Source organism: Manis pentadactyla, chromosome 3 (assembly GCF_030020395.1).
Source record: "Manis pentadactyla isolate mManPen7 chromosome 3, mManPen7.hap1, whole genome shotgun sequence".
In the NCBI taxonomy this organism is placed as follows: Eukaryota; Metazoa; Chordata; class Mammalia; order Pholidota; family Manidae; genus Manis; species Manis pentadactyla.
The window spans coordinates 103,681,010-103,693,914 of NC_080021.1; the positions used below are offsets into that span (position 1 = coordinate 103,681,010).

The following is a 12,905-nucleotide window of genomic DNA, read 5'->3' on the forward strand; positions in this document are numbered from 1 at the left end:
ACATATACACAATGGAATATTATTCAGCCATAAGAAGAAAATAAATCCTACCATTTGCAACATGGATGGAGCTAGAGGGTATTATGCTCAGTGAAATAAGCCAGGCAGAAAAAGACAAGTATCAAATGATTTCACTGATATGTGGAGTATAAGAACAAAGAAAAAAACTGAAGGAACAAAACAGCAACAGACTCACAGAACCCAAGAATGGACTAACAGTTACCAAAGGGAAAGGGACTGGGGAGGACGGATGGAGAGGGAGGGACAAGAGGGAAAAGGGGGCATTACGATTAGCAGACATAATGTAGGGGGGTGCACGGGGAAGGCAGTACAACACAGAGAAGACAAGTAGTGATTTTACAGCATCTTACTACGCTGATGGACAGTGACTGTAATAGGGTATGTGGTGAGGATTTGATGATGGGGGGTGTCTAGTAACCATAATGTTGCTCATGTAATTGTAGATTAATGATACAAAAAAAAAAATTCCGTGGTAAAGCCATCTGGTCCCGGAATTTTCTTCTTTGGTAGTTTTTTAATTACCAGTTCAATTTATTTGCTGGTAATTGGTCTGTTTAGATTTTATGTTTCTTCCTGGGTCAGCCTTGGAAGGTTCTATTTTTCTAGAAAGTTGTCCATTTCTTCTAGGTTATCCAGTTTGTTAGCATATAATTTTTCATAATATTCCCTCATAATTCTTTGTATTTCTGTGGTGTCTGTAGTAATATTTCCTTTCTCATTTCTGATTCTGTTTGTGTGTGTAGAGTCTTTTTTTTTTGACAAGTCTGGCTAAGCTATTTTGTTTATTTTCTCGAAGAACCAGCTCCTGCTTTCATTGATTCTTTCTACTGTTTTATTCTTCTCGATTTTATTTATTTCTGCTCTAATCTTTATTAGACCCCTCCTTCTACTGACTTAGGGCCTCATTTATTCTTCTTTTTTTCTAGTTTTGTTAATTGTGAGTTTGGACTGCTCAAACGGGATTGTTCTTCTTTCCTGAGGTAGGCCTGTATTGCAATATGCTTCCCTCTTAGCACAGCCTTTGCTGAATCCCACATATTTTGCGGTGTTGAGTTATTGTTCTCATTAGTCTCCCTATATTGCTTGATCTCTGTTTTTATTTGGTCATTGATCCATTGATTATTTAGGAGCATGTTGTTAAGCCTCCATGTGTTCGAGGGCTTTTCATTTTCTTTTTTATTTTTTTTTTTGTTTAGATAATTATTTTTTATTGAAGGGTAGTTGACACACAGTATTACATTAGTTTCAGGTGTACAACACAGTGATTCAACATTTATATACATGATAATTCTAGGTACCAGCTATCACCATACCAAGTTGGTACAATATTTTGACTATACTCCTTATGCTATACATTACATCCCGGTTACTTATTTACTTTACAATTGGAAGTGTGTATTTATATATATATATATGTATATATATATATATTTTTGTGAGGGCCTCTCTCATATTTATTGATCAAATGGTTGTTAACAACAATAAAATTCTGTATAGGGGGGGTCAATGCTCAATGCACAATCATTAATCCACCCCAAGCCTAATTTTCATCAGTCTCCAACCTTCTGAAGCATAACGAACAAGTTCTTACATGGAGAACAAATTCTTACATAGTGAATAAGTTACATGGTGAACCTTACGAGGGCAGTCATCACAGAAGCTTTCAGTTTTGCTCATGCATTATGAACTATAAACAGTCAGTTCAAATATGAATATTCATTTGATTTTTATACTTGATTTATATGTGGATACCACATTTCTCTCTTTACTATTATTATTTTTAATAAAATGCTGAAGTGGTAGGTAGAAACAGGATAAAGGTAGAAAACATAGTTTACTGTTGTAAGAGAGCAAATATAGATGATCAGGTGTGTGCCTGTAGACTATGTGTTAATCCAAGCCAGACACAGGCAATAAAACATCCACGTAGGAAGAAGATTTCTCTCAGAACAGGGGGGGGTGAGGTTCTAAGCCTCACCTCTGTTGATCCCCAATTTCTCACCTGATGGCCCCCCTGCGACTGTGCCTGTCTTAGGTTGTTCCTCCCTTGAGGAATCTTACCCGTCTCTGGCTAACCAGTCATCTTCCGGGGCCATACAGGGAAATGTTAAGTTGGTAAGTGAGAGAGAAGCCTTATTGTTTGAAAAGGTTAGCTTTTTACTTCTTTGCATATTTATGCCCTGTGGCTTCTATGCCCAGCACTTGTCTTGAGGTATCTTTACCACTTGGAAGAATTATGATACTCGGTAAATTCGATATGTGGCACAAATTCTATTTAAGGGTTGTAATTAGGTAGGAAGAAGAAAAGCTATAGAAGTAGCAGGCGGAAGAAAACATGGGAAGATTGATTATTTCTTTGACATATCTTCTTGTAGAGTAACTTCAGCATGTATAGGTTTTAAGCTACTAATTAAATTGTGCACACACATTAACATAATAGGAGTACAGTTACATAACCAAAGCATACCTGTAATTACCAGCCATCTCCAGTGAAACCAAGAAAACCAGTTAGGCACCTTAGGCATTTGTGAAAACTTATCTATGATATGGTGGATATTGTCCAACTGAACTTGAACAGTCTGAGAGAATTCAGATAAATTAAAACAACCCAATCAATGGTTCACAACCCATATGTTCTTTTAACAGTAAATAGTCTGTAGTTGTAAGATTTTGGAGTGCTACAATTTGCACTTCTCCTAATTCTTGGTTGAGTTCCAACAGTGTAGATCCAGTCAAGTTTGTTGTTTTACTGTATGCACAGGCCAGCTTAGATATCTCCTTCTTCATTCCCATGGCAAGTCCAGGAATTAGTGGGATGAGTGCATCTACACCTGTACCAGTGCGTGGATCTTTGTAGGGGTTTTTTGATGATCATCTTCTGGCATGAGTCTTCCAGAGAGTGCTGATGTTGGAAGTTCTTTTTCATATCGTATCTTAGTTCATTTTCAGGGTAGCCAAATTAGGCTTTGAACATCCGTATAAACACAAACAGACCCTTTGCCTACACTTTTATATGCCCTTTATATCATTGTGTAGAACTCACTGGAGTACACCACACAGGAACTGCCTTTTTTTTTAATCATTAATCTACACTTATATGACGAATACTTTGTTTACTAGGCTCACCCCTATACCAGGTCCCCCCTATATACCCCTTTACAGTCACTGTCCAACAGCGTAGCAAAATGTTGTAGAATCACTACTTGTCTTCTCTGTGTTATACAGCCCTCCCCTTTCTCCCACCCCCCTATGAATGCTAATCTTAATACCCCCCTTTTTCTCCCCCCCCTTATCCCTCCCTACCCACGCATCCTCCCCAGTCCCTTTCCCTTTGTTGCCTGTTAGTCCATTCTTGAGTTCTGTGATTCTGCTGCTGTTTTGTTCCTTCAGTTTTTCCTTTGTTCTTATACTCCACAGATGAGTGAGATCATTTGGTATTTCTCTTTCTCCGCTTGGCTTGTTTCACTGAGCATAATACACTCCAGCTCCATCCATGTTGCTGCAAATGGTAGGATTTGCCCTTTTCTTATGGCTGAGTAGTATTCCATTGTGTATATGTACCACCTCTTCTTTATCCATTCATCTATCGATGGACATTTAGGTTGCTTCCAATTCTTGGCTATTGTAAATAGTGCTGTGATAAACATAGGGGTGCATTGGTCTTTCTCATACTTGATTGCTGCATTCTTAGGGCAAATTCCTAGAAGTGCAATTCCTGGGTCAAATGGTATGTCTGTTTTGAGCATTTTGATGTACCTCCATACTGCTTTCCACAGTGGTTGAACTAATTTACATTCCCACCAGCAGTGTAGGAGGGTTCCCCTTTCTCCACAGCCTCGCCAACATTTGTGGTTGTTTGTCTTTTGGATGGCAGCCATCCTTACTGGTGTGAGGTGATACCTCATTGTAGTTTTAATTTGCATTTCTCTGATAATTAGCGATGTGGAGCATCTTTTCATGTGTCTGTTGGCCATCTGTATTTCTTTTTTGGAGAACCGTCTGTTCAGTTGCTCTGCCCATTTTATACTTGGGTTATTTCTTTTTCGTTTGTTGAGGCGTGTGAGCTCTTTATATATTCTGAACGTCAAGCCTTTATCGGATCTGTCATTTTCAAATATATTCTCCCATACTGTAAGGTTCCTTGTTGTTCAATTGATGGTGTCTTTTGCTGTACAGAAGCTTTTCAGCTTAATATAGTCCCACTTGTTCATTTTTGCTGTTATTTTCCTTGCCCGGGGAGATATGTTCAAGAAGAGGTCACTCATGTTTATGTCTAAGAGGTTTTTGCCTACGTTTTTTTCCAAGAGTTTAATGGTTTCGTGACTTACATTCAGGTCTTTGATCCATTTTGAGTTTACTTTTGTATATGGGGTTAGACAATGGTCCAGTTTCATTCTCCTACATGTAGCTGTCCAGTTTTGCCAGCACTATCTGTTGAAGAGACTGTCATTTCACCATTGTATGTCCATGGCTCCTTTATCAAATATTAATTGACCATATATGTCTGGGTTAATGTCTGGATTGTCTAGTCTGTTCCATTGGTCTGTGGCTCTGCTCTTGTGCCAGTACCAAATTGTCTTGATTACTATGGCTTTATAATAGAGCTTGAAGTTGGGGAGTGAGATCCCCCCTACTTTATTCTTCTTTCTCAGGATTGCTTTGGCTATTCGGGGTCTTTGGTGTTTCCATATGAATTTTTGAATTCTTTGTTCCAGTTCATTGAAGAATGTTGCTGGTAGTTTCATAGGGATTGCATCAAATCTGTATATTGCTTTGGGCAGGATGGCCATTTTGACGATATTAATTCTTCCTAGCCACGAGCATGGGATGAGTTTCCATCTGTTAGTGTCCCCTTTAATTTCTCTTAAGAGTGACTTGTAGTTTTCAGAGTATAAGTCTTTCACTTCTTTGGTTAGGTTTATTCCTAGGTATTTTATTTTTTTGATGCAATTGTGAAAGGAGTTGTTTTCCTGATTTCTCTTTCTGTTGGTTCATTGTTAGTGTATAGGAAAGCCACAGATTTCTGTGTGTTGATTTTGTATCATGCAACTTTGCTGTATTCCGATATCAGTTCTAGTAGTTTTTGGGTGGAGTCTTTAGGGTTTTTTATGTACAGTACCATGGCATCTGAAAATAGTGAGTTTAACTTCTTCTTTACCAATCTGGATTCCTTGTATTTTTTTTTTGTCTGATTGCCGTGGCTAGGACCTCCAGTACTATGTTAAATAACAGTGGGGAGAGTGGGCATCCCCATCTAGTTCCCGATCTCAGAGGAAAAGCTTTCAGCTTCTCGCTGTTCAATATAATGTTGGCTGTGGGTTTTTCATAGATGGCCTTTATTATGTTGAGGTACTTGCCCTCTATTCCCATTTTGCTGAGAGTTTTTGTCATGAACGGATGTTGAACTTTGTCAAATGCTTTTTCAGCATCTATGGAGATGATCATGTGGTTTTTGTCTTTCTTTTTGTTGCTGTGGTGGATGATGTTGATGGACTTTCGAATGTTGTACCATCCTTGCATCCCTGGGATGAATCCCACTTGGTCATGGTGTACGATCCTTTTGATGTATTTTTGAATTCGGTTTGCTAATATTTTGTTGAGTATTTTTGCATCTACGTTCATCAGGGATATTGGTCTGTAGTTTTCTTTTTTGGAGGAGTCTTTGCCTGGTTTTGGTATTAGGGTGATGTTAGCTTCATAGAATGAGTTTGGGAGTATCCCCTCCACCTCTATTTTTTGGAAAACTTTAAGGAGAATGGGTATTATGTCTTCCCTGTATGTCTGATAAAATTCTGAGGTAAATCCATCTGGCCCGGGGGTTTTGTTCTTTGGTAGTTTTTTGATTACCGCTTCAATTTCGTTGCTGGTAATTGGTCTGTTTAGATTTTCTGTTTCTTTCTGGGTCAATCTTGGAAGGTTGTATTTTTCTAGGAAGTTGTCCATTTCTCCTAGGTTTCCCAGCTTGTTAGCATATAGGTTTTCGTAGTATTCTCTAATAATTGTTTGTATTTCTGTGGGGTCCGTCGTGATTTTTCCTTTCTCGTTTCTGATACTGTTGATTTGTGTTGACTCTTTTCTTCTTAATAAGTCTGGCTAGAGGCTTATCTATTTTGTTTATTTTCTCGAAGAACCAGCTCTTGGTATCATTGATTTTTGCAATTGTTTTATTCTTCTCTATTTTATTTATTTCTTCTCTGATCTTTATTATCTCCCTCCTTCTGCTGACCTTAGGCCTCATTTGTTCTTCTTTTTCCAATTTCGATAATTGTGACATTAGACCATTCATTTGGGATTGCTCTTCCTTTTTTAAATATGCTTGGATTGCTATATACTTTCCTCTTAAGACTGCTTTTGCTGTGTCCCACAGAAGTTGGGGCTTAGTGTTGTTGTTGTCGTTTGTTTCCATATATTGCTGGATCTCCATTTTGATTTGGTCATTGATCCATTGATTATTTAGGAGCGTGTTGTTTAGCCTCCATGTGTTTGTGAGCCTTTTTGCTTTCTTTGTACAGTTTATTTCTAGTTTTATGCCCTTGTGGTCTCAAAAGTTGGTTGGTAGGATTTCAATCCTTTGCAATTTACTGAGGTTCTTTTTGTGGCCTGGTATGTGGTCTATTCTGGAGAATGTTCCATGTGCACTTGAGAAGAATGTGTATCCTGTTGCTTTTGGATGTAGAGTTCTGTAGATGTCTATTAGGTCCATCTGTCCTAGTGTGTTGTTCAGTGCCTCTGTGTCCTTACTTATTTTCTGTCTGGTGGATCTGTCCTTTGGAGTGAGTGGTGTGTTGAAGTCTCCTAGAATGAATGCATTGCATTCTATTTCCTCCTTTAGTTCTGTTAATATTTGTTTCACATATGTTGGTGCTCCTGTATTGGGTGCATATATATTTATAATGGTTATATCCTCTTGAGGGACTGAGCCCTTTGTCATTATGTAATGTCCTTCTTTGTCTTTTGTTACTTACTTTATTTAGAAGTCTGTTTTGTCTGATACCAGAATTGCAACACCTTCTTTCTTCTCTTTGTTTGCATGAAATATCTTTTTCCATCCCTTGACTTTAAGTCTGTGCATGTCTTTGGGTTTGAGGTGAGTCTCTTCTAAGCAGCATATGGATGGATCTTGAGTTTTAATCCATTCTATTACTCTGTGTCTTTTGATTGGTGCATTCAGTCCATTTACATTTAGGGTTATTATTGAAACGTATGAATTTATTGCCATTGCAGGCTTTAAGTTTGTGGTTACCAAAGGTTCAGGGTTAGCTTCTTTACTATCTTACTGTCTAACTTAACTCGCTTGTTGAGCTATTATAAACGCGGTCTGATGATTCTTTATTTCTCTCCCTTCTTATTCCTCCTCCTCCCTTCTTCATATGTTGGGTGTTTTGTTCTGTGCTCTTTTTAGGAGTGCTCCCATCTAGAGCAGTCCCTGTAGGATGCCATGAAGAGGTGGTTTGTGGGAGGCAAATTCCCTCAACTTTTGCTTGTCTGTGAATTGTTTAATCCCTCCTTCATATTTTAATGATATTCGTGCTGGATACAGTAGTCTTGGTTCGAGGCCCTTCTGTTTCATTGCATTAAGTATATCATGCCATTCTCTTCTGGCCTGTAGGGTTTCTGTTGAGAAGTCTGATGGTAGCCTGATGGGTTTTCCTTTGTAGGTAACCTTTTTTTTCTCTCTGGCTGCCTTTAATACTTTGTCCTTGTCTTTGATCTTTGCCATTTTAATTATTATGTGTCTTGGTGTTGCCCTGCTTGGATCCCTTGTCATGGGAGTTCTGTGTACCTCTGTGGTCTGAGAGGCCATTTCTTCCCCTAGTTTGGGGAAGTTTTCGGCAATTATTTCTTCAAAGACATTTTCTATCCCTTTTTCTGTGTCTTCTTCTGGAATTCCTATAATGTGTATATTATTCCTTTTTGATTGGTCACTCAGCTCTCTTAAAATTCTTTCATTCCTGGAGATCCTTTTATCTCTCTCTGCATCAGCTTCTCGGCGTTCCTGTTCTCTGTTTTCTAGTCCATTAATGGTCTCTTGCATCTCGTCCATTCTGTTTTGAAGTCCTTCCAGAGCTTGTTTTATTTCTGTATTCTCCTTCCTTAGTTCTTGCATATTTCTCTGCAAGTCCATCAGCATGGTTATGACTTTGTTTTGAATTCTTTTTCAGGAAGACTGGCTAAATCTATCTCCCCAGGTTCCTTCTCACGGGAAGATGTAGCAGATGCCGAAGCTGTCTGGGTTAGTCTTGTCTGGATCATATTTTTTTGCCTTTTCATGTTGACAGGTGCTATTCACTGTCAGCTGGGAGGGTCAAACCTTTCACTTGCTACTGGCCTTTCTTTACTGGGACAACTGCGACCCCTAGTGGCTTGTGTTGTGTAATTGCGTATAGGCTGGGTCTTTGTGTCTTTCCTGGCCGAAGTGTAAGAATTTTCCTTTCTGCCTTTCTGTGGGTGTGTTTTGCCTTAGGCAGCACCCGGAGGGGTAATGGACGGGGGAGGGGACTGTCTGGCTGTTTACCTCCCTGAGGGGTCTCAGAGCTGTTGCCCATGGGGTTTAGTGCGCCGGTTTTCCCTGTAATTTCCAGCCCCTGGGCTGTGACCTATGCTGTTTCCGTCCAGCTGTTAAATCCCTGTCCCTTTAAGACTTTCAAAAAGTCCCCGCTTTTCTTTGTCACAGGGGCATCAGCTTCGGCACCCGCTCAGAGGTCTTGCTGCCCTGTTTCCCTAGTATCCAGGGCCCCCTGGGCACGCACTGTGTCTGCGCTCTGGTCCGGATGGCTGGGGCTGGGTGTTCAGCAGTCCTGGGCTCCGTCTCCCTCCCTCACTGCCTATTCTTCTCCCACCAGGAGCTGGGGGGAGGTGTGCTCGGGTCCCGCTGGGTCGGGGCTTGTATCTTACCCCTTTCACCATGTGCTGAGTTCTCACTGGTGTAATTGTGGTCTGGCTGTTGTCCTGTGTCTTCTGGTCTCTCTCTTAGGATTAGTTGTATTTGTTGTATTTTCAAAAATATGTATGTTTTTGGGAGGAGATTCCCACTGTCCTACTCACGCCGCCATGTTGGCTCCGCCTCGGCTTTTTCATTTTCTTTGCACAATTTATTTCTAGTTTCATACGTTTGTGGTCTGAAAAGCTGGGTGGTACAATTTCAATCTTTCTGAATTTACAGAGGCTCTTTTTGTGGCCTAGTATATGTTCTATTCTTGACAATATTCCATGTGCACTTGAGAAGAATGTGTATCCTGTTGTCTTTGGATGGAGTGTTCTGTACATGTCCGTTAGGTCCATCTGTTCTAATACGTTGTTCAGTGCCTCTGTCTCCTTATTTTATGTCTGTTTGATCTGTCCTTTGGAGTGGTGTGTTGAAGTGGCCTAAAATGAATGCACTGCATTCTATTTTCCCCTTTAACTCTGTTAGTATTTGTTTCACATATGTAGGTGATCCTGTGTTGGGTGCACAGATATTTATAATAGTTATACCCACTTGTTGGACGGACCCCTTTATGATTATGTAATATCCTTCTTTGTCTCTTGTGACTTTCTTTGTTTTGAAGTCTATTTTGTCCGGTACAAGTACTGCAACACCTGCTTTTTTCTTCCTATTAGTTGCATGAAATATCTTTTTCCATCCCTTTATTTTCAGTCTGTGTATGTCTTTCAGTTTGAAGTGAGTTTCTTATAGGCAGCATATAGATGGGTCTTGTTTTTTTATCCATTCACTGACTCTGTCTTTTGATTGGTACATCCAGACCATTTACATTTAGGGTGATAATCGATAGGTATGTACTTATTGCCATTGCAGGCTTTAGATCCATGGTTACCAAAGGTTCAAGGGTAATTCCCTTACTATCTAAAAGTCTAATTTAACTCACTTAGTATGCTATTACAAACACAACCTTAAGGTTTTGTTTTCCCTTCTTTCTCTTCCTCCTCCATTCTTTATATATTAGGTATTATATTCTGTACTCTTTGTCTATTCCTTGATTGACTTTGGGGGTAGTTGATTTGATTTTGCATCTGTTCTGTAATTAATTGTTCTACTTTCTTTACTGTGGTTTTATTTCCCCTGGTGACATCTATTTAGCCTTAGGAACATTTCCATCTATAGCAGTCCCTCCAAAATGCACTGCACAGGTGGTTTGTTGGAGGTAAATTCTCTCAGCTTTTGCTTATCTGGAAATTGTTTAATCCCTCCTCCTTCAAATTTAAATTATAATCTTGCCGGGTATTCTTGGTTTGAGGCCCTTCTGCTTCACTTTAAATATATCATGTCACTCCCTTCTGGCCTGTAAGCTTTCTGTTGAGAAGTTTGATGACAGCCTGATGGGTTTTCCTTTGTATGTTATCTTTTTTCTCTCTCTACCTGCTTTTAAAAGTCTGTTCTTATCCTTGATCTTTGCCATTTTAATTAGTATATGTCTTGGTGTTGTCTTCCTTGGGTCCCTTGTGATGGGAGATCTGTGCACATGCATGTCCTGACAGACTATCTCCTTCCCCAGACTGGCCAAGTTCTCAGCAATTACCTCCTCAAAGACACTTTCTATCCCTTTTTCTCTCTTCTTCTTCTAGTACCTCTACAGTGTGAATATTGTTCCATTTGGATTGGTCACACAGTTCTCTCAATATTCTTTCATTCTTAGAGATCCTTTTTCTCTCTGTACCTCAGCCTCTTTGTATTCCTCTTCTCTAATTTCTATTCGATTTACCAACTCTTCTACTACAACTAATCTGCTTTTAAATCCCTCCATTGTATGTTTCATTTCAGGTATTGAATTTCTTAATGATTGAATCTCCACCCCAAATTCATCCCCAAGTTCTTGAATATTTTTCGGTACCTCCATGAGCATGTTTATGATTTTTATTTTCAACTCTGTTTCAGGAAGATTGGTGAGTTCAGTTTCATTTGGCCTTTTTTCTGGTGGTTCTGAGATATTTGTTTGAACCAGGTTCCTTTGACATTTCATATTTCTATGTGGAACCCTCTAGTGCCCAGAAGCTCTTGTCTCTGGAGCTGCTCAGCCTCTGGAGTGATGTTGGGTTTCACAGGGGAGTGGTGCTTGTGCCTGGGGGGAGGAAATACCTGTTTCCTGCTTCCTGGCTGCAGTGGCTGTCTCCACTAACAGATCAGTGGGCCAAGCACACAGGTATAAGCCTCTGTGTTTTGTGTCTGTAGCTGCCATAGTCAGGGCCTCCCTCTGGTTGGCCTGACACCAATGCAGGGACTGCTGGCTTGCAAGCTGGTCACTGCAGGTCAGGAGGAAGGCGCAGCAGGCTGTGTATCACAGTGGGGGACCTTCAAGCTGAACAGCCAGCCAGGGGGATGGAACGCCTGAAGCTCCTGAAAATTCCCAACCTGCTGGGCAGAGCACACTCAGACAACCTTGTCCACCTATCCCTCCTCCTGCACAGCAAGCTCTGTGCAAACCCCACCCCTTCAGCAGCCCTCTCGCTCCTAGGAATCCTCTCAGACCGCCCACCTTTCCTTTGTCCCAGAGCAGCCAGATTTGGATCCCTGTTCTCTGCAAATAGCTGGAATCTGTCTCTTCAAGTATTCTTCCTGTCTTAGCTCTCCAACCCCACCAATCTCCAGAGCACCATGTAATGTAGGTGTGTGCTCCCAAAGCAGATCTCCAAGGCTGGGTGTTCAGCAGTCCTAGGCTTCCACCCACTCCCAGCTGTTTCTCTTCCTCCTGCCAGTGGGCTGGGGTGGGGGAAAGGCTTGGGTTCTGCCAGATCAAGGCTTGGTATGTTACCCTGTTTTATGAGGTCTGCTCTGTTCTCCAGGTGTATGCAGTCTGGTGCAGACTTCTTTCCTGTTGCTCTTTAAGGATTAGTTGTATTAACTATATTTTCATAGCCTATTTGGCTTTGGGAGGAGTTCTCTGTCTCACCTCTCATGCTGCCATTTTGAATCTATTTCTCTTTATTTTTATATTCCACAAGTAAGTGAAAACATATGGTATTTGTCTTTCTCCACCTGCCTTATTTCATTAAGCATGAGGTGAAGTTGGAGGTCTTGGTTCTAGTCACACCCTTAATACTAACTTTCTTTGGGCAAGTCACAAGCCTCTCTGAATCTTTTTTATTCTATTTTATTTCATTATCACTGATATGCAATCTTGTGACGGTTTCAAATACACAACACAGTGGTTCAATATTCACTCACCTTATCGAGTCCCCTACTCCAGGGCAGATGTTATAGAGTCATTAACTGTACTCTCCATGCTGTACTACCATCCCTGTGAACCAACCTATGTGATTGTGAATCATGTGCCCCTAAATCCCCTTCACCCTCCCTCCACCCTCCCCAACACATCCCATTTGATAACCAGTAGTCCTTTCTCGGTGCCTATGAGTCTCTACTGTTATTTTGTTCCTTCAGTTTTGCTTTGTTGTTATTTCACAAATAAGTGAAATCATTTGGTACTTGTCTTTCTCCTCCTGGCTTATTTCACTGGTCATAATACCCTCTAGATCCATCCATGTTGCTGCAAATGGGAGGATTTCTTTTCTTTTTATGGCTGAATAATATTCCATTGTGTATATGTACCACATCTTCTTTATCCATTCATCTACTGTTGGACATTTAGGTTGCTTCAATATCTTGGCTATTGCAAACAGTGCAGTAATAAACACAGGGGTGTATATATCTTTTTGAATCAGGGATTCTGTTTTCTTCAGGTAAATTCCTAGGAGTAGAATTACTGGGTCAAATGGTATTTCTATTTTTAGTTTTTTGAGGAACCTCCATACTGCTTTCTACAGTCACATACCTGTATTGATTCCACTACTTATATTATAGAAAACCATTATTTCACACCAACATAACAATTCCAGTACAATATCGCACAGTTCATTCTAGCTTTCTCCCTTTCTGTATTTGGAAACCC

General features: G+C 40.2%; 1 protein-coding gene across 3 annotated transcripts in view; it reads right to left on the reverse strand.

The window, feature by feature from the left end:
- RSU1 (Ras suppressor protein 1) overlaps window positions 1-12,905 on the reverse strand; it is a 201,589-nt gene that overhangs the window by 165,617 nt on the left and 23,067 nt on the right. The window lies entirely within an intron of this gene.